This window comes from Leptosomus discolor, chromosome 3, assembly GCF_034619465.1.
Source record: "Leptosomus discolor isolate bLepDis1 chromosome 3, bLepDis1.hap2, whole genome shotgun sequence".
Classification (NCBI taxonomy): domain Eukaryota; kingdom Metazoa; phylum Chordata; class Aves; order Leptosomiformes; family Leptosomidae; genus Leptosomus; species Leptosomus discolor.
In genome coordinates this window covers 53,625,620-53,653,214 of record NC_141393.1, presented here as the reverse complement: position 1 = coordinate 53,653,214, position 27,595 = coordinate 53,625,620, and positions in this window count along the sequence as shown.

The window sequence follows — 27,595 nt, the reverse complement described above, 5'->3', positions numbered from 1 at the left end:
GAGTCAATGGGGATGGCCTGACACAATGATAGAGCCCTGATTTAAGAGGGTGCTAATTCATGCATTTCAAGTCAGGCAAACGCTGAGCATCCCAGTCGAACCAGGGCCTACACACAGCACCAAGATAGCTTAAGCCTGGAGAAGTAGGCTGGAAACATCTAACAACAAGAGGATTTCCCATGATAAATCTGCTACTTCCTGCTTCTGGCTGTGCTGGGTTTACCACACAAATCGTCTTTCTCACAGTCCTTTGGCGCTACTCATTCCATTCTCAGCTGGGCTCCAGACGCACAGAGGTGCAGGGAAAGGAAAATAATGAGACAAATTTGGGATAGGCAAGCCTCATGGTGCTGGAGGCTTTTCAAGGCTCTCAGACACTTTGGTGGGTTTGCAAACTGGGATAAGATTGTGAACCACTTTTTTTTTTTTTTTTCTGTAATTTAAAATGCATGCTCCCCCCTGTGTACCACCAAGGGTGGCTCAGTTATTAAAGGCACAAACAATTTTTTTTTTTTTCTGGGAGACTCGGCTATGCCCGGGGGAGTGAAGAAACCTGGACCACCTACCATAAGCTGGGTAGTCAGAGAATATTGCACATGGTCCATACCCTGTGTTTTCTTCTCATGCTAGTGCTTCCACTCTGGTGCCCATCTGCCATCACAGTATTCTTATAGTCACTCTATGGAAACATTCCTTGTTCTCAAGAGCAGAGATGATTCTAGAGTTGTAACACTCACACCCAAATCTGGAAATTATCTGGATCTTGCCCGAAGTCTGGCATCTCATTTTTGGCCATTGTACAGAATGACCAGAAAGCAGTACCTGATTACACCCTTGATGCAAGCCTGAGCCTCACAGAGTGCTGCCAGTGGTTTTGGCACTGTTTGCCAGTTCAAATTCATGTACTGCTTATGCTGTTCCCGGCTCCAAAAGATTTCTCTTTATCCCTTTATATAGCTGCATCCATAGGAGTTTCATCCCTTAAACCTGCACCAAATTCACCTTTAATGATTGCTTTTCTTCCTTTGTTTGCAATTCATCCACTGTTATTCAGTAGCAGTGATTGTCTCTGTGATACTAGTTCTCTTCATGAGCACTACCTCTCAGCTTTCCCCACGGTTCAGTCCTTCGAGCTTTTTAAACATGATGTGCTGGTCTTTAAAACCTGACTTGTTGGTATCTTTGTACAAGAAGAAGATGTCAGTGCTTGGTGTACTCATGCATACAGAAGGCCGCTACTCTAAGCTCAGTGATGGGAGGTCTTAGAATGGCTGTTTTGTTCCCTGCCTTTGGCACTGTATTACGAACTTGGATTTCATCTGCTGTTTGCAATGACCTTAAGGTCACTTTCAGACACATTGTGTTTCCAGGTCCTCCTCATCTCTAATTGCACAAGTTAAAATTGCTTTCAAGTCTAATGTGCTTCTTTTTGATGGTTTCATCCTACTCTTAGTATGACTTGAACATGGGTTGCTTTTTTGGTTTTCAGGCTTCCTCCGAACATCTCTGCTGACCAGTTACTGATTTATTTAACCCACATTCACAAAACACAGCTAAGAAAGTCACAGAATCACAGAATGTTAGGGGTTGGAAGGGACCTCGAAAGATCATCTAGTCCAATCCCCCTGCCAGAGCAGGGCCACCTAGAGTAGATCATACAGGAACACATCCAGTCAGGTTTTGAATGTCTCCAGAGAAGGAGACTCCACAACGTCTCTGGGCAGCTCTGTCACCCTCACAGTGAAGTCAGACTAAATGGTGGAGCATTCGTTAGAAATAGATCAAGAACAGACTCATTAACATCCCCCTGACTGCCTCTTCCACCCTCGCATCTGGCCACTAAGTTCCTCTATAAATCAAATATGGCATAAAATCATGAGGAAATCTGTAGTGTTGCAGCAGGCTAACGCTATCTCTGCTCCTCCAAGAGTTTATCTCAAAGGAGTCTGAACACAGCAAAGCTAGCATCAGCTTTGTTGACTTACTGCTTGTCCAAAGATCTCCTTGCCTTTTCCACATCACTCTCCTCATCCACATCCCTTCAGATGACCCCTCTCTGCAACTTCCCAAACCTGCAATCTCAGACTCATCGGTTCTTCTTCTGATACCTTCATTATCTGCAGCATTGCTATGAAGAGCATAAGAAAGCTTAACATTGGGCTGGACATCCCACCACATCCACCCCTTGAAACACGCAGTGTCCTCATCTCTGACCACGTAGGCTGAGCAGAGATCTAGCATTTGTTTTGTCCGACATCATCAGACTATGGTAGAGGGCTGAAATAAAGGATTAACTCCTGGGCTTAAGTTACACATTTTGCTATCCAATGTTATGGCTACAAATTCTTTAGCCACAGAGGCAGATAGCTATCAAGTTAAACTGGGTGCAAATTTCCTCTTCACTGTAAAATTTTCTACATGATGTATTTTATTAGAAGGAGCAAATCTCTTCACTAATGCTCTTTTGATGAGCACTAACGCATTTTATGACTGTATTCTAGATTTTCCACTAGTGTGACCCAGGTCAGATTTGAACAATTGTATTTCCAGAGGCTTTTTGGTTAACTGTACTTTGAATTTCTCTTGAAAGGATAGGGCATTGAAGTACAACAAAAACTGATTTTTCATTTTCAGCTTTAACTTAGATGGGTCTGGGCCAAATCTGAGGATTTAAAAAGAGCGTAAAACTCTGCCTCCACTTACCTGAAGACAAGTCTCTTGAAAATCACTGAAAGAAAAATTAAAGCCTTCCTAATCTAATGAGCCTTCTTTTTTTATTTTGTGGAAAGCTCTGTTTCTCCTTGATCGTTCTGCTGATATTTTCTCCTGTTCACATCCATCAAATTTAAGCATTTTTGGTTCTTTTACAAGCAGCTTCACACTCCAATCGACTGTTCTGCTTGAATACTTCCCTTTCTGGGCCCGTGTTAATAGGTCTACCCAACAGCCGCGCATGACTGTATTTGTTCTCATGGAGTCCTTCACCACTGCTGTGTCAGTTCAGAAAGGGTGTGATGGACTTTGGGGTGAGCTGGCTGCCTGACCATGACTATAGTTCCTAGCAAATACAGTCCCTGAGCCTCAAATTATGTCAGTAAGTGCAAACCCTTGAGTAATTGGAAACTCTTTGATGACAGCTGAGAGTCTCTCCGCAGACCCAGGAAGTCAGACAGCTAAATCAAGGCCATAAAATAAAGTCAAATGCTGGCTTTAAGATAATAAAAAAATAAAATAAAAATTAATTATATCAACTAATATAATAATATGGAGGGTTTATTGAAACAGTGACCTAAATTAGTCAGAAACAGCAACTGTATTTGTTTTATTGCATTCCCATCAGTCATAAAAGCACTTCTCCTTTCCACTTGACCTATCCTGGATCTATGTGTGCCCAACTGCTGCCTCTGCATTGGGCCTGAACAGCCAGGACACAACTAACAGAAGGTTAAGGAAGGTCCTTGTACCTGAGGCTGTCCAGGGACCTGGGATTAACAGCCTTCAGTGCAGCCTGACAAAAGTAATACCAGAGCAGGAGGGGAAACTGGTCACAGGCAGAAAAGCATTTGCCAAATGTTGCATATTGGGCCTGGGCAAAGAAGGAAAAGCAACTGGTAGCCCAGACACCTCTGTAGTCCAAAATTTCAGGGCTTCAATAAGTTTCATGAGAACAGATTTGCAACCCCTGCAGAGACCAAGCACAGCAGTACACAGGAGTGGGGAGCCTTGGGAGGATTCACAGGCTGATTCACTGGACATTATTTCAGGATCAAGCTTGTGTCAGAACACATGGTCCAGGCAAATTTGTGGAGAGTTCTTTCCACCCACCACCCCCCCCACAGAAGTGAAGCGACAGAGAGAGAAGGAAACTTCCACGCTTCTACTGATTAACCACAGTGCAAACTTCATAAATGTGCTCCTGACCTCCACCACAACACGCAGACTTGAGTCATTCCAATGAAAGAGGAAATGACACTTTGCCACAACATTACTAAGTCCACATCCCATAAAACCATTCAGAGAAGAGGCGGGGGGGGGGGAGGGGGGAAGGGGAGAGAAAAGCAAGAGTAAAGCCAGGCAATTATCTGTTATTAACCCAGTCCTCAGTGGTATCACATTGCTCCTCCTCAAAATAATGACAGAGCAACAAAGCTTGTTTGCATCTCCCATGTCCTTTGTGGGTTCTTCATTATTCTAATGAGCTGCTGTAAAACGCACTTCAGTTACATCCCCGTCGGTTATTTCACTGATCACACTGCTTTCATTTCCACCTGGCATCACAAGATGTTCAACAATTAACACTTTGATCCTTCCTTTTTCTTTCCTTTTTCTCTTCCTCCCCCCCCCATTCAGGGACAAATGCAGATACACACTTTGGGAGGAGCCGAGAAAGCTCATGGATGAGGCTGCTCCCACATTTTGCACGTGATGTGCACTGGGTTTGCTCAGACTTTGGGTGCCCAGGCTGGGCATGGCTGGCAGAGCCACAAAATATACCACTTGTGCTTGTGTGTTAATGCTTCCCTGCAGCTGGTACCAAAAAGAAACCAGAAACAGTTTAAGAATAGATCGCCATATCTGCCACGTGGGCTCGGGAGCAAAATAGGGATGGAATGGAAGACAGCAGCAACACAACCATTGCACAAGGAAACACGCTGTGGCTTAGTGGGGTTTTTTTCTGTCACGGTGAGTCACACCACTCATTGCAAGTCAAAGTCTGCCTTTTCTCACATGGAGATAAAAAAAAAAAAAAAAAGAAGAACAAAAATCTTATTTGTTTCAATGAACTTTCCTTGCCACCTTTTATTCCACCCTTCAGAGCCATTATTCAAATTGTTGAAAGCTTCAAACCAGCTGAGGTGGAACTGGCAAGGAGCAGGGCTGCCAGCCTCTGCTTCTCCCCTTCCTCTTGTCCTCTTCCTCCCACCGCAACTCTCTGGTCCCCAGACAGAGGGGATTTCTGCCCAGGGTCATCCTTTCTTTGGCTGGAAAACTGTGCCATGGTGGGGTACCATAAGTTAAATACTGTCTCATGTTTAGAAGACAGGAATAACTATGACTGCTGTGGGTAGCAGAGCTGCACAGCACCCAGCATAAAGAGGGCCAGCTACCAAAGTGCAACGGATGTACAAAGAGATACACCTTACCCTCCACCAGCTAAAGCCAATGGAGTAGACTTACATATTTCAAAGATCTGGATATTGGTCCTTGCTGAAATTTTGGTGATTAAATGCATATTTTTGTCCTTTCACCAACAAACAGTATTTTTTCGGGACTGAATTGCCTGCTTTTCCACCGAAGTGCTATTTTACATTTTTTCTCTTTAAATTTCAAAATGCCTTTGGAAAATATACCAAAATAACTACAGGAAGATTCTGTACACTCCAAACCTCCAAGTTTTAAGATAAACTGGAGGGGCTTTTTGTGTTGTTTTGCTTTTAGCAAAATACAGAAAGCAGTTTAAAAAGTATTTAAAGAAAATAATTTTTGTCCCTCTAGAAAGTGTTTGAAAACAGTTGTACCATTTCAATCTTATGCAAGGAAAATAGATTTCTGGCTAACTTGAATATCAGATATCATCCTAAAAATGTTGGAAAAGGACATTTGTATTAAAGTTAAGTCTTTCTCTGCAAACTTGGTGATTTAGATGGAAATTTTACCAAAGGGCGGGGGGGGGGGACACGACACCAAAGAAAGCATTTCTGCAATGTCCTTATATTTTTTGGTTTTACAGTTAAAATATTTGCTATTTCAAAAGAATACTAGATGTTATAAAAAACCCAAATGTGAACATCAAGACGAAATGCTTCATGTTGTCGAAACAAGAGCTTTCACAGTTTTAAAAATTTAGTTTCATTGGAAAATCCACATTAGGTCTTTAGGGCCAATTTGCGATTTCAAAATGTTGATTCTTTACCATTTTGTTAAGAAAATGTTGATTCTTACAACAAAGCGTAACTTTACTACAGTTGTATTTCAATGAGGGTATTTACAAGGGTAAACTCCTGCACACATGCTGGCGTTGACAGGATAAGGGCTTCTGGTAACTTGCTGACACTCAGTACAACCTATAATGCTGTACAATGCTCACTTTATGTACACCAGACTTTGACCTTATTCATCAAAATACCCTTCTGACTTTGCTCCAAGGGCTTTTATGTTCTCTGAAAACAATAAAAATTCCCTTTTATGACATTACAACTTTAATTTCAAAGTGTGATGAGTGAATGTGATTTTGTTCTCCTTATTAAGGCACAACAAGCTTGTATGCCATGGCTCACATTATTTTTACTTGGGGTTTACATAACTCTGATACAACAAGAAGCAGATTGGGGTACAAAGTGCAAACCCAGGGCACATGCAATCTAAAACCCCACCTTTCAAAATGGACGATGACTTTGACCTCTGCAGCCATAACCCACAGGGAGCGATTCTTACACTACGATGACTTCTCTGCGCAGCAATACCACCAGCTCTGCAACACAAGGAACTTTTCCACCAGTTCTCAGATCCCAGAGTCACAGGAACGCAGACATCTCCCTTTCACCTCTTTCAAAACATGGTTTTCTAGAAATCCTGGAAGTGATGAAGCCTTTGAAATACAATAGTCTAGCAGCACAAAGGCAGCAGATACCAAAGTGTCTTTTGGGGCAAGGGGCTTGCTTATACCGATCCCTAAATTCCCAGTCACTGGGCAAAAGTGAAAAAGAGCCCAGGGCTCTGTTAAACCAAATTTTGGCTCCTTTAATTTTAACACAGATTTACTCACGTTGGCTATTTATTTTTTTCCCTGAAAAAGATGCTAATACAAAAAAAACCCAAAAAAACACCCACATGTACAAAACTACACAGATGCTCTAATAGCTCACATTTTAAACATTAGTTCAAACAATGCCAATTCAGTTTCAAGGACAAAGCTGTGCTAGTAATGCCTTACTGGCACCACTCTCAAGCCTACCTTCCTCACAACTGGCTAAAAGGATGCTTCGACTGGGATAATTTATACCAGTTTCCCTAAGGAAATCCACTGTAACAGCAAAAGTGCTGTTTTGCCAGGATAAGCTATAATATTTACGCAGCATTTGCCAACATATATATATATATATATATATATATATATATTTGAAAAATTTTATGGAAACCCATGCCTCTGCAATGCTGTTCCACTGACAATGATTCTTTGCACAGATTTGGCTTGGAGCACCAAGTGCAGATACAAAAGGCATTATTATACAAGACTAAGGACTACCTCCAAGCTCTGTAGAACTTGAAAACTGGAAATGCTGAAAATCAAACTCAAAGTATGTACACAATCCAGAAAAATGTTGCAAATGGTGCAAACCATTTCTTTGAACAATGGAAGTAACTCAGGCCTGAGCTAGGTCCTCAGCTGATGTGGCTGGCATGGCCGCACCAAATTTAGCCATGGTATATTGGTGTGAACACAGCCCTGAAAATTTCACACTTTGGAGTTTATTGTGAAATTTGGATGGAGGCTACCTGCTATGTCTGGACACTCCTGCAGTGCATTCATCTGCTAAAAAAAAAAAAAAAAAAAAAAAAAAAAAAGAAGATTCAAGGCTCCTGGGACCTCAAATACAATGAAATGAAATCGAAGACAGAGACGTGACCCTGAAGAGGGCATCTCTTTCCATGTGAGAATGACCTTTATCTCAGCCTGAGTGACGAAAAAAATAACAAAAGAAAGGATGAAGAGAAAAGATGGAAGAAAGCAGTCAAGATGGAGGGGACAATGGTGGGCAAATTTGGAGGGAGGAAGGAGGTAGAAAAAAGAAAATAAGGGTGAAAAAACAAGACAGATTAAGAAATAGGAATCAGAGCTAGAGGAGACAGAAGGGGAGGGATGGGCAGTGATAAAGGGAACAGGGTTAAAATGAGCAAACAGAGAAGGCATAGAAGAGAATGCTTAGGGTTAAAGGAGCAATTGCCCTCTGGCAAACATACTGCAGTGTAAATGGAAACACGTATGTCAACAACTAGCGTCCTGAGATGGGCTGGAGAGGAAATAGCTTACATGATGTGAACTTCTGCTGGGAACTACCACAGCCTTCTCCCTCCACTCCCCCGCTGCTCAGTCACTCCTTTCTGCAGATGCTGATGCCCCCATGTACAGCAAGGCACTGTCAGAGGTGTTCCCCGAACCAAGCCATGACTGCACCTCCCCCCAACACCAGGGCTGGTGGGAGTAAGCTTATAGCTATTCACAGCTACAGCTGCTACCTGACTTTTTTGAGCTCAAAGCAAGCTGTGTCACAGCTCCTCAAGATATAAATACTTGCAACATTTTCACAGGTAGCTTCACATACTCTTGAACTTGAAAATGCTGGATATATTTATAGGCTGGATTGCTGGGCCAAGGCCAATTCCATGAGTTTCCATAAGGCCAAGTGCCAGGTCCTGCACTTTGGACACAACAACCCCCAGCAGCGCTACGGGCTTGGGAATGAGTGGCTGGAAAGCTGCCAGGCAGAGAGGGACCTGGGAGTGTTGACTGACAGCCGGCTGAATATGAGCCAGCAGTGTGCTCAGGTGGCCAAGAAGGCCAATGGCATTCTGGCCTGTATCAGGAATAGTGTGGCCAGCAGGAGTAGGGAGGTGATGGTGCCCCTGTACTTAGCTTTGGTGAGGCCGCACCTCAAGTAGTGTGTCCAATTTTGGGCTCCTCTCTACAAGAAGGACATTGAGGTGCTGGAGAGGGTACAGAGAGGGGCTACCAAGTTAGTAAAGGATTTGGGGCATGTCTCCTATGAGGAACGGCTGAGGGATCTGGGGCTGTTTAGCCTGGAGAAGAGAAGGCTGAGGGGAGACCTTATCGCTCTCTACAACTACCTGAAAGGAAGTTGTAGTGAGGCGGGGATCAGTCTGTTCTCCCTAGTAACAAGCGCTAGAACAAGGGGAAATGGCCTTAAGCTGCACCAGGGGAGATTCAGGCTGGATATTAGGAAAAATTTCTTTACTGAAAGGGTTGTCAGGCACTGGAAGAGCCTGCCCAGGAAGGTGGTGGAGTCATCATCCCTGGAGGTGTTTACGAGACGGGTAGATGTTGTACTTAGGGACATGGTTTAGTGGTGTTGATAGAGCTAGGACAGAGGTTGGACCTGATGATCTTGAAGGTCTCTTCCAACAAAAACTGTTCTATGATTCTATAAGTACACACAAAGATCTCTAAATCTGAGTCCTACACCTGAGCTTGAGTCCTCCAGGAGCCTTGGCCAGTGCTTAAGACCAGAGCCTTAATTTCACTGACTGAATTGCATCAGTGAGGTCCCAAGACTCTCAGAAGCATCCTTTCCTGGAAGCTAAACCCAAACTATTTTTCTAATTCCAGCCATCCTTTTACATGATCCAACCATCCAGTTGCACCTTCAGACATTTTTCCAGAACACTTCTGGTACTTTCAGTCTTCCTTCTTCTTTAGGAGAGAGCTTAAAAAGGATGGCACCAAGATGGCAGTAGGAACCATGATCATCTTCCATATACAAGGGGAAAACCCCATGATAAAGGAAAAGGATCCAGCAGAGAGCTATCTGCAGAGACTACCATCACTGCTGCCCAAGCCTTTGTATGGTTGCTTGGGGGTTTCTACACTTTTTGGACATCTCTAGGTGGGATGCCATAAATTCAGGATTGCCTATTGCATAAGTTTGCCTATTACACCAAAATCTCTGGATACACTGTGCATGCACCACAAGGCTATGCTTCCTCATGGCATTAACTTTAACTGCACAGGGTTTCCAGGGGGCTCAAGATATGCTAAAATGAGCATCCTGGACAAAGAAACTCTTTTTTCTATGCTAAGGATTCAGCCTCTTTGGCTAATTGGATTTGTATATACTGGTTTCTGTGGCCAGAGGCACAGAGGGAAGTGAAATGACCTAGTATTTATGCTCAGACACATTTTTCATGCCCAACAGTATACAACACAAGTCTAGGTCATGGCTCAACCAAAAGTGTGTCCGGGTCACTGCTCACCTTAATGTTACCTTACTGTGGTGCAGCTACTTCTGCTCCTTCCTGACAACAGCCCACATTAACAAGAATGCTTTTATCCTGGTGTTAGTACAGCCATAAGCAGGGTGTTACACCACCTTAAAGACCCAGTAGGGCTGCAGAGGTAAGGTACTGGTATAGTCAAGCTCTTAATACCACTACAAAGTTAATCTGTGCACCATCAAGGTACCGACAGCAGATCTATTAGCTGTTAAGCATGTCAGTGTGGAGAATCTGACATATGGTAACTTCCAGCACTAAACTCCTTACAAGGACATGTTTAATACACAGCATGTCACATGTTGTAGGAGGCTGTTCCCAACAGCCATTCATCTTTCTTCACTTCTGGTGTTGTGACTTCCCTCTGAAGTGTTAAGAAACACTTTTCAGATATCCTGCACTTCCACAGAATCACAGGACTTTGTCAAGTACAGATCACTACACATGACCAGCATCATTAATGCCTCTATACAAAAGACCTTTTGTCTATTAAAAAAAAATAATTTATTTTGTCTATTAAAAAAAAAATCCTTTAAATATGCAGAATCCACTCTTTGCATTAAGCCATCCTTGAAGATGACACAGAGATGAAGGGCTTCCTATAGCTATAAACTCAGAAGATAGATGAAAGTTCCTTCATGAACACTGAATCTTTTTGACATTTAAACATTTCACCTCCAAAACATATGACAATCCTTCAAACAACCATGTTGTTTTATTTTTACAAGGACCCCAATTAGCCTGTATTGTTTAGATTGGTAATAGTTGCAATGTATAAACTTCCTTAGCACATGGCAAGTGAAAACAAATAACCTTCATCAGATACGCATTTTCTATGTCAAAAGGGCGAAGGAAAATTAAGTGGCATTTCTGTAATAAACTGCCTCTAGAATTCCTTCCCAGAATCTGGAGAAACATTCAAAGGTAGAAGCAGAAATGTACATACTGACCCAAAAATAGTTCTGCAGTGGGTACTTTCTCCCACTGAGCAGTGTTGTTGTAGCTATGACGGTCTGAAAATAGAGGGATGAGGTTTCTAGATAATAATCTTTTCCTGGATCAGCTGATACAGCTAAAGAAAACAAGCTTTGGGCACACAGAGTTTCTAAATTTTGTTCACATGGTGTCTTGCACTGCACAGACTTGATGCCAGCTCTTGTACCTCTCCAATCACCAAGGTTTTCCAAAAGTTTTCTCTTGCTTTTCTTTATGCTATCAACTGCCCATGAACTCCTGAGAGGGTGGTCTAGAAGTTCAGGAGACTTGAGTCCAATTCTCTTTTGTCACAAGCTGCTTGTAAGGCTTTAGGAAAGCTATGTGACATCTCTAAACACCCATTTCTCCATCACCTATAAAGCACACTAAGTGCCCTCTTACCACAGCTAGGTAAGGGGGATTAGGGACACAGCAGTGCAAGAGGAAGAGAGGGGCAGAAAAGCAGATAAAGCAACCTGCAGTGGTGCAAGCAGCACAACTGGACATGGGACTTCTCTCACATATACTAAGAGGTCTAAAATGGTGTACCTGGACTACTTTGATCTTCCAGACCACAGCATGAGTTGTACTGAGCTACTGTTTCAGTACTTAAGCAATACTCTTCCACTTAAGATGCAGATGCCTCACCAGGCTGCTGAGGGAGCCAGAGGAGAGGAACAGAAGAGATGCCTGGAGATAGAGTAAGTCACAATCCCTACGTTTTTATGTGATTTTATGTCACTCCTGAAGTTTCGTGCTACTGCTCTGGAACTCATTGATTGACTTAAATGCATTACCACACCAATATGCAAGTATGCATCTCCTTCCTGCCCTGCAATATAACCAATGAAAAAATTTCTTTTTAAATCAGAGAGAATAATCTAATTCTTCAGGAAAAGACTAGCATTACTGGATTTTAAGGCAATAGATACATGAGAAATTTCTATGAAAGGGGAGCTAGAGAGAAGGGCAGCCACTGAATAAGCAAGGAATCTAATAGTCACAAGCAATCTATATAGATAATATTAAACAGTCCATTTTCCGAGCACAAGATACTGGTGTCATTTCAGAAAATGTAAATGTGTTGTGCTACAGAACTGTTTCAAAGACAGATGCACAGAGCTGTTTGTTCAGTGTTCTTAATCCAAACAAACAGTTGCATACTCTTACCTACAACATAAGTCTCTCATCTTAAGACTCTGGCCAAGAAAAATATTTTCCTAGCTAGTTTGTTATGAAAATGTTTGAATAAGAGAAGCAACATCAATAACTTATGTAAAAACTTCAACCTCTAATCAGCTGAGCTTTAATAAGGTTTGAGATAACAGCACATGCATTTTGCCAAGAGTATAAAATAATCATAAAATATTATAATTGATGTACTGTTCCGGTTTATTACATCTAACAAACTAGACAGTTGATTACATAGAAGAAAACATTTGGGACCTTGTGTTAACATATTGTAATAATTAATAGCCATTATTTGGATTTGGGGAATTTCAGTGAGGATTTTTATTTGTTGGGTTTTTTTGTTGGTTTATTTTGGTCTGGGGGAATATTATTATTTTAATAGCCTATACAAATTTGGCCAAAGATTCAAATCCCTCTGAAATCAAATGAAGCTATTTGTGACACAAAGATTTGGCCCATGGTGTTTTAAAAGAAGTGGAGATGGCAGAGCTTAATTCCCGTTCAAATTAAACCCTCAAAATAGAGAAGGGAAAAAAAAAAAAAAAAAAGCCCCAAACTGCAAATAAACCCTTGACAATAAGTTACACCAAGTTGTTTCCTTTTTGGAAGGTAGTGAGCTGCAAATAATTGCTAATAAAAGGTTCACTGTGTTTGGTGAATACAAATCTTTATTTAGTGGCTGCAGAGCAAGTCTTTTTCTTGCTCTCTTGACAGTTTAACTACACGCCAACAGTATTTGCTTAAAGTCTTTGGCTCCATTAATCTCAAACCCTGCTACACAGATTGCCAAAGCTGATGACAAACCCCAGTTAGCATGGATCATCTACTTGCCCATGACAGTATTTTTCCCATGACATTAAAAGGATGTTTTTTTCCCTACAGAGGGCACAAGTCTACGATTCTCAAGAAGATTTGAAAGGATAAGTCTATGGCTTAAGGTGACTGATAGAGATAGCTGGGGACTACATGGAAACAAGGAGGAGGAAGAATACCCTTGCACTCTAATTGGCTTTTTTGTTTGCTCACAGTTGCTTCTAATATGGACAGATCTCCATAAGAAAACACAAAATTAGCACCTGTTAGGACAACTTAACCTTCAGGGAGAAAAGCAAACATCCTTGGGTTGTCAAGAGTTTGAAACAAAGGTTACAGTGGAGGTGGTTTTTTTTCTGGACTGTTTTAACCCCTTCTTGCAACACGCTGCAGCTCATTAACAAAGGTCCACCACTGATTGTTAGCAACCCTCTTCTGAAATATGATACATGAAGCAGCATCACGAAATGTGAGACTAAGGAACAATATCATCATACCTTGAGCATCAGATGGGGAAGGTAAGTGCATGTTAAGCGTATCATCAAGGGAAACTGAGGCATGGTAAGAAAAATAATCACTTACCCTCTGCCCCCTTCATGACTGGGAAAGTTAAGAGGCAGCATTCACCAGTTGTCCCATTATGAGTTCTACAACTTAGTAGAGAAGAGCTCAAAGGCACCACTGCTTTAGCTATTTTTACAGTCACCCTTGCTAAAATGGCTGATGGAAGGCAAATGGGGCTGGTTCATTAGTGTTTGGGCAGCCAGAGTTACAATATAGGAACAGGGAATTGAGAGAGATGCCTTGGCCTTGTCATTCAAAGTAACCCTGCCATTTAAACCCTTGAGAAACCCATGCAAGCTCCGCTGTAGAGGAGCTTGTTTTCCTGGTCCCCACTTCTTCAGCTGTCAACCTGGTCTGGAAGGTCCCATTTATCATGGATAGACACTCTCTTATGTCCAGTTTGGATTTATATGTCACCATAATAGCTTCAGTTATTCCTGAGCCAGCCTTTCTCTGAACTCTCTCAGACACCTGGACTCCCATGGTATATATACCATGACTATGTCCTCCTTGCAAGCCACACTGGGAAGCAGGATGCAGGCATTAGCAATGCCCTTCCTCCAGCCCAGCCCAAGAAGACCAGAACCACCTGGAAGAGGACGGCTGTCTTCATCCCACCACACAGCTAGACTGCATAAAATGCAATGATGCTTTGTGCCCACTCGCTCTGCTGAGTAACACAGAGCTCAGCTGCCTCTCTAGACAGGAATAGCATTCAGCAACAACTTCTCACTTTCTTCTTACATGAGAAAAAAACTTCTCAGAGATAGAAAATTTAAAGCAAACCCAGCAATTAGAAGTCAATTCTGTGTCCTTTTTCCTGACTCAGCAGCAGGTGGTTTGGCCAAAACCACAGCTGTCTTCACTGAGTGACTGTGTCACCTGTTACAGAAGCCTGCTACCATAGGAAGATGCCAAAATGCTGAATTTGGAGGGAAATACAAGAGATCTAGTGGAAAAGCTGGGAAAGAAAACAGACATACTTCCAAGCAAAAGCTGTGGTATTCAGCCATGGCTCTGGACAATGCAAGCAGGGTATACATTATGTATACCTGGCTATCAATAACATCACCTCCATCATCCTGCCTGTGGCTCGTTCTTGATAGATAATGACTTGATTAAGCTAAGGACTTCAGTGAAAGTATTCATATGTGAAAGCATAAAGCCTACACAGAACTCTGCAGGATGGTGACCTCAATGAGTAAATTGAACTAGTGATTGTAAATGAGCTAACGTCTTTCACTTAATACTGCCTCCTGTTACTCTCCAACAGAGGCACCAACCTTTCTCTCACTGGAATCTTCCACTTCTCCGACAAAACCACAAGCATCTCCCAATTTTTCTACACTTTAACCCCGGAGGGGTTCACACTGTAGCTAACAGCCTCCAAGAGGACTGTAATAAAAACTGAGTGAGTCTTTGTTCTGATTGCACATTAAAGGGAACAATCCTCAGTACAAATGTAAAATAGCTTTCCCGAGTTTTCTTTCCTCACCTCTTTTTGAATAATCGGTATCTGCATGCAAAGGTTCAATGTCACCAAACATGAGGCTTGTGTACAAAAGCACAAGATCCTTGACTAAACCACAGCATACTTAACCACTCAAAAGCAATTGTTGTAAAACTTGATGGAATTGTGCCTGACAATCGTATTTTATTGTCATTTGTACAGGGAATCTTCAGCATTTTCTGGGCTTTTTTCTTTTTTAATTTTTTTTACCTTGGGGAAGTGGTGGATATTTGATGCAGAAACTAGAGCTCAGGAGTTCACGGCCATATTTACTGTTTTCTCCAGAATGTACATATTTTATACAAAATACAACCCAGATGTTCAGAAGATAAACACTTTCCATTTATTGAGGTAAGAATACAGCCCAAGGTCATAGTAAAGCTTGTCACTGAAGTTTGCACTGACTGTAGTGCAATAAATAAAGGTCCAGTTTGACACAGCATTGAATATTTTTGTGCTCTGTACCAAACTGAACCCAAAACCTTTACAGGAGAAAAATTTAAAAAAGAGAGCATCCTGAGGCCATAATTTTCCTGGGAGGCAAGAAACCCAGAATCTCCTCCTTCTACAGCAAGGATTTAAATTTTCAGTCCTCTCCATCCAAGAAAAGGATGAACCACCTCCCTGCCCCTCTCATTGCCTAGCTTTCTTGCCAACTGGGTGAATTATACACTTATCTCATCTTCACCCCCTTCTTTACAAGGGTCCTTTGGGTAGTAACGTACAGGGAAAGGGAAAGAGAAAAGATACTTCATGTAGCAGCACTAGGAGAAGGGCTGTTTCCTTCTGGTAAATGATTTGGGGAAGGAAGGGCAAGCAGGACACCAGCAGGGCTTGCTGCTCAATCACCAGCACACACTGAACACATGCATGGTGGGCAGGGGCAGAGCAGCAGGTTTGACTGCGGTAACAAGCCCAGTGCTCACCAAGGGATGCACTTCAGCCCTTTGCCAGCACACCACCAGCTGAGGAGGCATTATCTTTGCCACCACATATGTACAGGCACAGCTTTCACAGCGGGGAGGACATTCCTACACAACCAGTACAGAGGAGTCAGTGGCCGGTGTGGTACAGCACACTGCCGGGGCTGCATGGTAATGTGCTCCTCCAGCAGCAACAGCCACCAAGGAAACACCTCCACAGCCTGGGGCACATGCATCACCCTGCCTGAGGCATAAACAAGGGTGTAGGGGCAGGTGGCTGAAGATGTGAAAAGGAATCCCAGAAAAGCAGAGTTTTGCTTTCCAGATGGAGTCAAGCACATCTGGGGAGGCAGCACCTCTCAGCAGAGGGGCTTCTCTTCTGAGTCAGAGTGCTACGGAAGTGACACCCTGGAGAGCATGCCGCAAGCATCTTCTTGCCTCTCTGCTGAATGTGCTCGAAAGCATATGGCACATCCACAAACGACACTTTTAAATAGTTGAGGGGTTTTTTTAATGCTGGGATCCTTATCTGGACACCAGCTGTTTATGTACATGAGGGTTTAAAACAGTGTTTCTGGCACTGGGAGCAACAATGCAGTATGGGTTTCTCCAGCTTAGAAGGAAGAACAGATGCATATAGGTAACCAGCAAAAGCAGATAAATGAAAAGACCTAGATAAAGTAAAACATGTGACTAGAAAGTATTCCTATCTGCCAAGCAATAACTGCAAGCTGGGACTGCCACATCTCTGGGTCGGCCTTTATACAATCCTTTTTTGTCCCTAGAAATGGTAATGTGGACTAAATATCACAACATCAGAAATTTTAGAACATCCCTCAGCCTGAGGAGATAAGTGAATTTATTTCCTTTCCAGTGCATACACGCTAATCAATATGATCTATGTGCGCATGTTCTGTACACCATAAAACCTGCATAGCTGGTACCTGTCAGACATGCTACACATATGGGTATTTCCGTACAGGATTTTCTGCATGGAAGGAAACCTTAGCAATCACTAAGTCACAGCCACACAGCTGGAAGGAATCTCAAGACATCCAGTCCCTTCTACAGCGATGTCCCTATCTTCTCCCCATCCTCATCCCCAAGATTTGTCACAGTTAGACACTAAAAAACAAAACGAAAACAGAACAACCACACCATAGCAAAACTTCCTCCAACTTTTACAATGAGGAGATAAAATAGAAACGCTGATGCTGAGAGGCTCATCCTAAATTTCTAGGGGTATCCATGGGAACAGCAATTTCTGGTGTCTAGTACTATGCTCAGGTCACTCCCTTCTCCTTGCACCCCCATGACCTCTCCCCAAGCGGCAAATAACTCACCAGCCTGGGAAGACTCCAATGTTCAGAGTGAGTGTGTGCATATGGACACACATATGCACAGATTTTTATATATATGTACACTCACACACACACACACATATATATATGCAAAATCCCCAAGACTTTGGTGGGAAGGAGAAAAAGGGAAATCCCTCCTTTCATCTGGACCTAAATGGGAAGACCTGGTTTGCACTGGAAGTGAGATTTCAGAAACATAAGGAATGAATGGTCTGCTTTGTCTCCACAGCTTTGATATATCAGTTCCTTCAGTGACAGACTTGTTAATCTTTCCAATGTTGCTTTTTCAAAAAAGACAAACACAGTGGATAAATGCAAAGGGCCAACCACATCCCCTCCCATAGGAAGTCTCGCCACATGGGCAATTCTTCCAAGTAAAGAAAACAGCCCACTTTATTTACAGGGTAAATCATTTTGACTTATCTTGCAGGGGTTTGCTCATAGCAAACTGACAGTTTCCCCCTGTTGCACAGTAAATGGCTGATGGGGAAAATGTTTTCCTTCCCACCATGTAGAAACCACCAGCCAGAAGGGAGGAGGGGTCAGGGACTTCATTTTTCTAATACTCCATTAATGTTCTCCTAGCTGACAATCACTGCAAAGGCCTGAACTCACCACTCCGGGCAGCTTGAGCAAGAAACCTGAATCTCTACAGGGATTTTTAGCTAAGTGCATCGACTCAAGTCAGAATTTTTAGTCTTAAAGGGTAAGGTAACCATTAAAATTATTTCCAAGTAAGTGCCATTACGGTAGGAGGGGAAAAAAAAACCAACCACCCAACACACAAAAAACCACACACATAAAGTTTCTTCTTTTTTCTTATGTTTAAACCCTTGCCCTCAAAACACTATTGCATCTCTGTCGCCTAAAATGACAGGACAGCAGGCGTAGGAACTTTTTAAAGGTGTAATATTCCCAAGCAGATTCATTAATTTCTTTTTCTATCATATACACTTTTTTCAATGATGATCCACTGATCCATCTGTTGGTGGTCAGTTTTTGTTGGCTTTTTGGGGGTTTTGGTTTGTTTCATTTGGGTTTTTTTGTTTGTTTGGGGTTTTTTTTGCGTACAGCCTAAATACAAAACCAAGATATAGATACAATGCAAATTGCTGTTTTTCTTGCAAATGAACGTTTGCAGCTCAGGGATGTAATTAGGCCCAATCTTTCTTCCATGGAAGTCAGTGAGATCTTAAGACATCATCTTCAAAAAGTCAACACACTTCACCAGCTCTGATTCAGGTTACAGTAACAGCTGTACCCCAGCTTTTTAAATCCGGCCAGCCCTCCAAACACCTTTTATTTATGTGAACTTGTAAAGAAAAGCACAAATGTTAAAAAGACCAAAAACCTGTGGGGATGTTTGCGTTTCTTACCATGCCAAGTGAGCATCAGGAGTGACACCAAGGGAGTATAAAAGTAGTGCAGGTAGTGTGTTTGCTGAAGGTGTACTCATCAAAAGCGGGAAGGACAGGGTGAGTTATGCTGGGCAGAGCAGTGCTTAGATAGGTCTGCTCTGGGATTGAAAGGGGAGAGATTTTCTCCCACCACACTTGCACTGTTTCATTGGTATAAAGCCACTCCACACAGATTTTGTTAATGATCCTATTCAGCTGAATTGGGATGAACTGCAAGTGTGAAAGTCAGTCTTGCTGTTTTCAACAGTGATTGCAACAGGATGCAAGTATGTGCTTAAGTGTTTCCTACAATAGCAAGCTAAATAACCCATGTAAGATGCTAGCTGTCACACAAATAACATGGGGAAATCCACTAGAACTTTTAGATGCCCTACACACACACACACACACACAGAGCAAGAGTTGCATTTTGCAATCTTAATACAGCAGGTTAAGAACTGGGCACGTTCTACATCCCCAATAATATCTTATTTAGGAGAGACATCAATCAAGGCTAGACCTCAGGCAAAACCCATGTAATCGCAATGATTTATACCTTTTGACACTCTGGTCTGCTGACACTGGAAAGACAATGTGCATCAGAGTTTCCTGCAAATATCCACTAACACATTTTTCTGTTTTTTGGGGGTTAGAAATATGAAAACATATGTTCTGATTTATAAACTGCAGGTCAAACATGCAGGTGTTAATGGCTTTTTCCCTGAGATTTTCAACTCCAGCCAGACCTGTGTATGAACAACCAATTAAAAAATAGAAAATAGCACAGCATAATGGTGTTCCCATCATCTCATAGTAACAAAATAGCACAGCAAAATTAGAAACACAGACCTTTCTGCCAGGACTCAACCTCCAGGTAAGAAAACATCTTGGGATACTGCTCGAATCCAACAAATGCTTCTGCTTTGACCTTAAATGGTGTGATTTACAGTAATAATAAATATTTTAAAGACCTTTCCAATTTAAATGGCTGAAAGTCGAAAGTTTTCACTAGCACAGTTAGTTGAATGATTAAAAGTAACTATAACCCTGCTGGTACTAATGAAGGTTGCACAAAGGTTCAGATTGCCTAATAGGTACATTTTTCCTTGTTGTTTTTTTTCCTTCGTTGTTCTAATATTCCCTTTGGGTCCCATCTGCACAGGTAAATTTATGATGTTGAGGATTATCCTGAAATATGGGCTCTATCTACACTGGGCTGAAAGCCCAGGCAGGTAAATGCAGGCATATCATAGGATCTGGTACAGTTTGGCTCCCCATGCCTGTTCACAAGCATCATGCTGCCCAAGGACAGCGTAGGTTAAGCCTTCACTGCTGCTTACTCTGCCAGTTGACAAACAAAAGGGGCATAACATGAGGAGATCAATCCAGGGCCAAGACTCATCCTCTGATTTTCATCTGTGGTTTCATGAGACACAACCACCACCATTGCAGCTGCTTTCTAAGTTATGGCCAGAGAGAAACAGTGCCCAAGGATGACTCAAGCTCCCCATTCTTAGGTGAAGCTAGTTTTTGAGGACTGAGCTGCTCTCTGAAGAGATTTTCTTTGCTGTGTAGAGAAGAAACCAACTGAGATGCCACAGCAAAACACCTACATGGGGTAAATTTAGGCTTTTAGGCCTGAATCACAGGGTGTGACACAAGAACACATTTACCTGCAAGTTCATGACTTCCAGTCTTCTGCATGTAACACATCCACACTCTGCGTGGGAAGCTCCGGTGTCCCTGAGGTTGCACATCAGTCTGCAGCTTCTTCAGGTCAACACTGCCCTGCTTGTGGCCAACACCACACCAGAAGATGCAACACTTGAAAAGGTGCAAAATAAACATAGAAACATGGATGTGTTTGCTGGAAAGGGCCCCTGGAGATTGCCCGTCCCAACCTCCCCCTTGTAGCAGGATGATTGAGCAGAGCAGGTCAGCCACTACCCGAGCCTTGAAAGCCTCCAGGGGTGGTGATCCCACAACCTTCCTGAGTACCTTCTCCAGCACCGCACCACCCCCTGAGCATCTTCTCTTAACATGCAAGACTGATAAAAAAAGGGAAATGCACCCAGATGTGCAAAGTACAAAGCAGCATTTGAATATTAGCCTAATTTTTCATTGCAACAGGTGGCTTACGTCACACAAACACACACAGCTCTGATACTTATTGGTGGTGTGGTTTTGTGGGGTTTTTTTTTAAGGCTGGTTAGTCCTTTGGTTTACACAGGCTGAGAAACACTGCCCAGAACTGCCTGAAAAAATTCCATACACCATTTCTTCCGGTTTTAAAGAGTATTTTCCCATCAGGTAACATAACTTATAATTAAGCCAAAGATCTGTGAAGACAGCAAGTCAGTATTGCCTTGAGACCACAGAATTGTTGAAAATTATTGTTTTAACAGGGACTCAAAGTGGTTTTGCACCATTAGATCAATATATAAATCAGCTACACATTTAAAAAAAATTAACTGGTCACATAATTCCCAACAAGTCTGGCTTCTAGCAACAGTGTCATGAAGAAAACATCATTGTTTTCAATCCCAGTAAAAACATGGTATATGTGGTAGAAACTACAACCAAAGAAAGCTAGAGAACATCCTTTAAAAACATTCCAAACATCTTTCTTGTTCATGCCATGAGAGACGATTTTTTTGTTTCTTGTGAGGCACTCTGCTGTTTTGCTTATAACTCCTCAGGGACTAGTGACTTCATGAAGAAAAACAACCAAGACAGAATTAGCCTTTATTTATATATTAATAGTTTTACCTCCAGCAGTAGCAGATATAATTTTTAGTCAAAAATCACAATTTGTGAGTGTTTGGGTAGCAGTGCTCCTGCAAAGTTGTGGTAGCAGGAATTGCTGGGGAAGGCTGAATTGTGGTTGCCGATCACTGCATCTATTAACGATTGGATCTGAAAATTAAGCGCTTGCTCCAAAACTGATGAAAGCCAGAAGATCCTTTGCATTCCCCAGATTTTATATCAAACCTTAAACAAAGTAGAGTCATATCACAGTGGGGGGAACTGACAGGGAATGCAAGGCAGCAAACCTCTTCCAATGTAAGCTCTTTCAACAGTATTAGCTAACAGGATGGTGCTGGAGGCTTTGGAGAGGACTGGATGTCCAAAAGCCCCCCTCCCCACCACTGCCATGCTCCCAGACAGGGTCAGTTTAGCAGGTGACAGATCCTTGTCCTTGCCCTGTCCAGTGAGTGGTCCAGTCCCTCTGCCTCCCTCCCTCCCCAAAACACCTCCCGTGGGGCTGCAAGAGGGAGTCTCCACCCTGAGGGCCGGCAAGGCAGTGAAAAACGATACGAACTGAACAGCAAAATCAATATTTGGTCAGGCTGAGGGGGGACTATCGATTCTTTTCTCATGATATCCATGTCTCCTGCACTTCCTGCTTCTCTGGGGCACTGGAAACCCAAGTCCCTTCTAGACCCAGGGTGGCCAGGCTTTGACTCTGCAACATCTGTACCTCACAAGAAGTTCACGTGTGGTCTCCCAGGCTGATGCTCATCCACTTGAATGGCAGCAGGGACATGCTGGCATAAGGGCTACCGGGTAAGCCAGGGGGAAGTGGGACAGCGGGAGATGCTGCAGGCAACGATGCTGGGTCAGTGCAGGGGAGCACCACACAGAGATGGTGCCAGTTCCTGCACCTACCCTCTTTCTCACAGCCATGTGGCTACATCAGTGTTTTAGCCTCTAACTTTTCATTCAATCCCCCACATCCATTTTTTTCTAGTCTCTCTTGCTGTCTCTCTGTCCCAAAAGTCTTATGTCCTGGGCAGAGACAGCAATGGGGCCCACACAACTAGGGGGCCCAGGAGTGTTTCCCAATCCTCTCATCACAACCCCATTCCTGGGGACCCTCATGCTAGCTCCAGATTTCCACAGGGCATGGGAACCAAGGGATGAACAGCCACATTCATCACAGTCAAGTGCAAACACAGCCAAGACCAAGGCCTGTTCTATGAAGTTGATTAACACTTTCTTCCACTTTATCCCAGGTCCCCCACCACTGAGGGCCTTCTCACAAGTAGCCATGGACAGTACACTGTGATAGCCAACACTGGGGACAGCAGGCCGAGAGGCAAATAAAGCCACACCACTGCATCACTAACCACAGTCAGTTTAACATCACAAAATACAGCAGCTCTTTTCTAGAAAAGTTACTATTTTAAGGCTTTTCTTCCTTTGAAAATTTTAGGGTCTCCCTAGAAGTTACCCTAGATAAATAGGGGTTTGCCAAACCACACACTGCGCTTCTTGGTGCCTCCGTTTGTCCAGTTGCAACATTTTGAATGACTCTAGAAAGCACCCAGGGATACAAGGATGAGAAGAGCATGGGAAATGTTTCCTCCTCTTTCATCAAAACATTTTGCTCCCAGGTTTAAAAGCAATACTGCTTGCACCTATTAGCCAAGGCCTACAGAAACCTGCCAGATGCCTTAAACTCCAGGATGGAGAGTGACCAGTGAAACGTTCAACTTCCTGCCTGGGCAAGAAACTATTTTCTCTGGAGCAAGAACGAGGCAGTGAAACAGCGTTCCACACACATACCTGCGTGACACCCGTAAACCTGACCCACATTGAACAGCCTTGCACCCATATCACAACTGCAACAACTAAAACACTGCAGTGAACAAGTTGTCCTCTCCAGGGAGTGCAGAGGGAGGATTCCCACATTGCAAAGTTCACCCAGAGTTTGAGCCCACAAGAAAACCAAACCCCCTCAGCCATCCACACGTCATGAGTGCTGACTCCCGACCAGGCTCACACTGGCAATATTGAAAGTGCCCTCAAATCCTTCTTTTCCACGCAGTCTAGGTACAGGAGGCATCAGCCCAGCTGGAGCTGGCTTTTGCCTCGCAAGGTCTCTGAATGCATCCCCAGGCTTTGCAGGCTCTTGGCCTCTCTCAGTGCTCTGCCCTCAGCCAGAAGGACGTGATGAAGGTGGAAGAAAGCCTGAACTCAGCCCTGCTAACTCACAACAAGAAAAAGGCATAGGAAAGCAAAGGACATCACATTGGGCAAAATAGTGCATCAAGGCAAACATGAGCATAGAAGCAAGAGGCTCGCCTAGGAAAAGCACAACCACAATGCGACAAGGGTTAGGTACATTGCTGAGAGCACCAGGTGGCACTCAGATGCTGCAGTGCCAGGGACAACAGAGGGACACAGCACACAGCTCTACCTCCAAAAGCCTACCCTCAAATGAAACCAAGTGAGAGCGGCTCCCATCACTGCTCGCAGGAACACAAACAAACCGTTGCTGTAAGTGTCCTTTGCGGGCTGCATCTGGCAAAAATTGCCTTGCAAGGGTTTGGGAGAGTCTATAGAGAAAGCGCTTAGCCCTCAAAAAGACAAATATACAACAGAACTGGCTAGGTGGTGGCTGCCCTTGTTAAACTTCATGGAAAAACACAACTTGTGCAAACCAAATTCCCTTGCTAACCTCTTCCCCTTGTTGAAATATTAAACAAAAATAACTTCTCTTTTTATCTTTGAGCCAGCGGGACAAATTCATCATTAAAGAATCTTCACTGAAGTCAACAGGGATATATCTGAGATGAAGAAATGAATTTGACCTATTGCGGTTTGTGTCCTTACGTTCTAACTAATAACTAAATTGCATAGACTTTTAATCAAGGGAATCTGAAAACCTGGCCAAAATGGCTTGTTTTCTTCCCCCCGGCATCACTATCTGTACTTTCATATTTCTTCCTCTCTAATTAACTTTAGAAAACAGGTATTTTCAGCTAATTTAATCACTTAATTTTTTCATTAGTATGCTGTCAAAATCTTAACATACAGTTCTCATAGAATATTTGCTCCTGAAGCAGAAAGTAAGAAATAAAAAAGAAATCTTTCTATTTAAAACGTTTAAAATTTTACCAGTTCCCACAAAAAAAAAAAAAATCTGGGTGTTTTAGGGACACATGTTTGTTAAAGTTACTCCAGCCAAAGGACGCTCGGTCTGATCCAAAGATCTTCCCGGAAGATACAGGGAATGAAGCAGAACAAAGCTGTGGTGCACAAGGAGAGAAGAAACGCTGCACCTCAGCAGACCAACAGCTCTTCCCACAGAGCTGGGGCACACGCTTCTCTCTGTGCAGAATACAAGGGATTCAGAGAAAGGAAGAGCTGCCAGCAGAGGAGCAGGAAGATGATGAAATATAGAAGCTACCGAAGCCAGTGTTAGGTGGAAGATGCATTTTGTGTCTCGTGTTATATTGCTTGCCAGTCGATTACGGTGCAGCCTACATAAACACATCATGTGTGCTCTGACAGGGAGTCGGGGTGAAGCAGGGTGTCAGGGTAAAACAGAGGATAATAAAATCACTTTAGATTTATTTCTCTAAATTGGAAACTTCATGCTTACACCTGACTAAATCATCAGCCTGAAACTTTAGCTCCACTCCCACAGAAAAAGTATGAAACCATATCCCATCTTTGTTTAACAAAGGCCAATCAAGCTTGCCTAATGAATTCTGCAGATGTAGGCGATGGGACGCATTTGGCTATTTTAATTCTGTGGGGCTTCATCAGATCTGTTTCAAATATACCCATCTTACTCTCTAAGCGACTGAAGTGGTTTCAGTGCTCTCAAAGTCGGGCTGCCCCGCTGCAGCCCGCAGGCAGAGCGGACACGTGAGCATGTTATCGGGCATTAGCCATGGCCTTCGTAAATTCTGACAGATATTAAGGAAAGCATCGCAGGTGGCTGGCAGAGGGGGCTGGAGGATGGCACCGCTCACCCCTGCTCCTCCCCAGCCCAGCAAGAGCAGGGCACCTTCACCACCGCTTCGCCACCAGCAAGTCTTCCCACTCACAAATTGCAAAAGGACTTTTTTTTTTTTTTTTAAAAAAAAAAAAAAAAAAAAAAAAGGGACCTAGCATAAGGAGCTGGTTAAAAAACAATAAATCAGTGGTGAAATGTGGATAACAACCTTCTCTGTAAAATCAACATGGATTGTGTTCCTGCAGAGAGCTGTCTGACAGGCTGGTTGAAGCCTGACTGCTTGCAGCCAGATTTTTTTTTTTTTTTTCCCACAATCTGGAGGAGTATCTTGGATCAGGGAGGGCGAGGAGGTCTCTTCCTTTTGTACATGGTTCTGCTGTGTTAGAAAATCAATAAGCAAGGTCCTGACCTCAGCATAACTTCAGACATCATTCATGACTCCTTTGAATCTCATCCCCCACAAAAACCCAATTTTCTTTTTAATCATGCACACCAGAGGGAGTGCTGGCAGGGAGAGGAGGTCTTGCGTCAAGATGCGGGCAAAATCCATTTGCACCCATCTTTCCTGACAGGTAGAAATCAAATTGGAAGAGGAAGATACCCAGGAGGGCGAGGGGAGCGGGGTTAGCTGAGGTAGAGCACAGTCCAGCAGGAAATGCCAAAAAAGAAACCATATGGAGCATGGAGGTGCTATAGATTAATGTGAGAATTCCCACTATTTTTTTTTTTTTCCCTGGGAGGGAGGGCATCAAAAATAAAATGCACATTCTTTTTCTCCCTCCTTGTTTAAGCACTGGGTTACTTTCTGTTAAATATTTTTCGAAAAGCAAAACAAAACATGCTTTGCCACACGTTTTCCCTCCAGCCAACTCCTCAGGCTGGCTAAATTGGGTGATTAAAACATAGGAAGGCCTCCAGATTCCCCTCAGGACTGTTTTTAATATCTGTAAAACTGCCACTTTGTCTTGCCAAGGTAAACACCATCGCATGCAGTTCAAAGGTGAGCAAGCCTAAATGTTTCCCTTCGCCTGAAAGGAATCTGCCTTGGGACCCTGCGGGCCGTGCTGGAGGGGGACGCGGCCGAGCCTGGACCATGGCGCGGTGGCCGGAGAGGCATCTGTGTACACAACGTTAACTTCTCCCACACAAATACTAAAAATTTCTCATTAAAAATTATTGCTGTGTCAACATGTGAGGCCGCTCAGCCCCCAATCTGGAAAAGACGTTCTCGCTTTTTCTTTCCTTTGCTGGGAAAGTAGCGGCGGCAGGGAGGGAGGAGGGGAGAGGGATAGGACATGAGACCGGAGTCATCTGCTGCTGACTTTGGATCTCTTCTTTCTCCCTTGTCACTCAAGTTGAGATTTCCAACTGTTCCACTTCATCTATTTTAGTTACTTGCTACCCAGATTTTTTTCCCCTCTCCTCCTTTGCTCCCTATCGCAGAGCTTTATATTTCCCTCACATGGCTGGGCTGGCCACAGCGCTTGGCATTACTTTAAATGGAAATGCAATTTTAAGCCATCCCTTTTGTCATAGTGGCTGCAGTGCCTTCAGAGCAAAAGATTTGCTGTTATCCAGACCCATCTACACAGATGTAGCTGTAAATCTGAACATGCTCTGCCCATGCATGATCCCTTCCACGGGTGGCCAGGAATTCACAGCAAAACAGCACAGGGACCAAGTATTTGGGCAGAGACAGCAAGACAAAATTTGCAACAGAGCCCCATCAATTCAGGCTCTAAATTCTGTCCTACAACATTGGGCATTTTTCTCCAACACACCAAAACGAAAGTTTAAAAATATGCTTTGTTATCAAGCAAGGTGAAGGATGGGAAGTCACCCCAGGGAATGAAAAAAAATGGGATGGGGTGGAGAGGGGAGGGCAGGGAGCCAGTTGTGTACTCCTGCTCAAAGCATTAATCTCAGGGGAGGGCTGGGTGGCCAGCACACCCCAGCCCTCCAAGAGGCTCCCAGTGCCCCGCTCTCCAACACCATGCCATGATGCATGTGGGTTTGCGCCGAGACGACATGAAATACAGCAACGTGTAATTAACCTGATGTAATGCTATATATCAATAAGTTAAAAAAACCAACAACTTGCT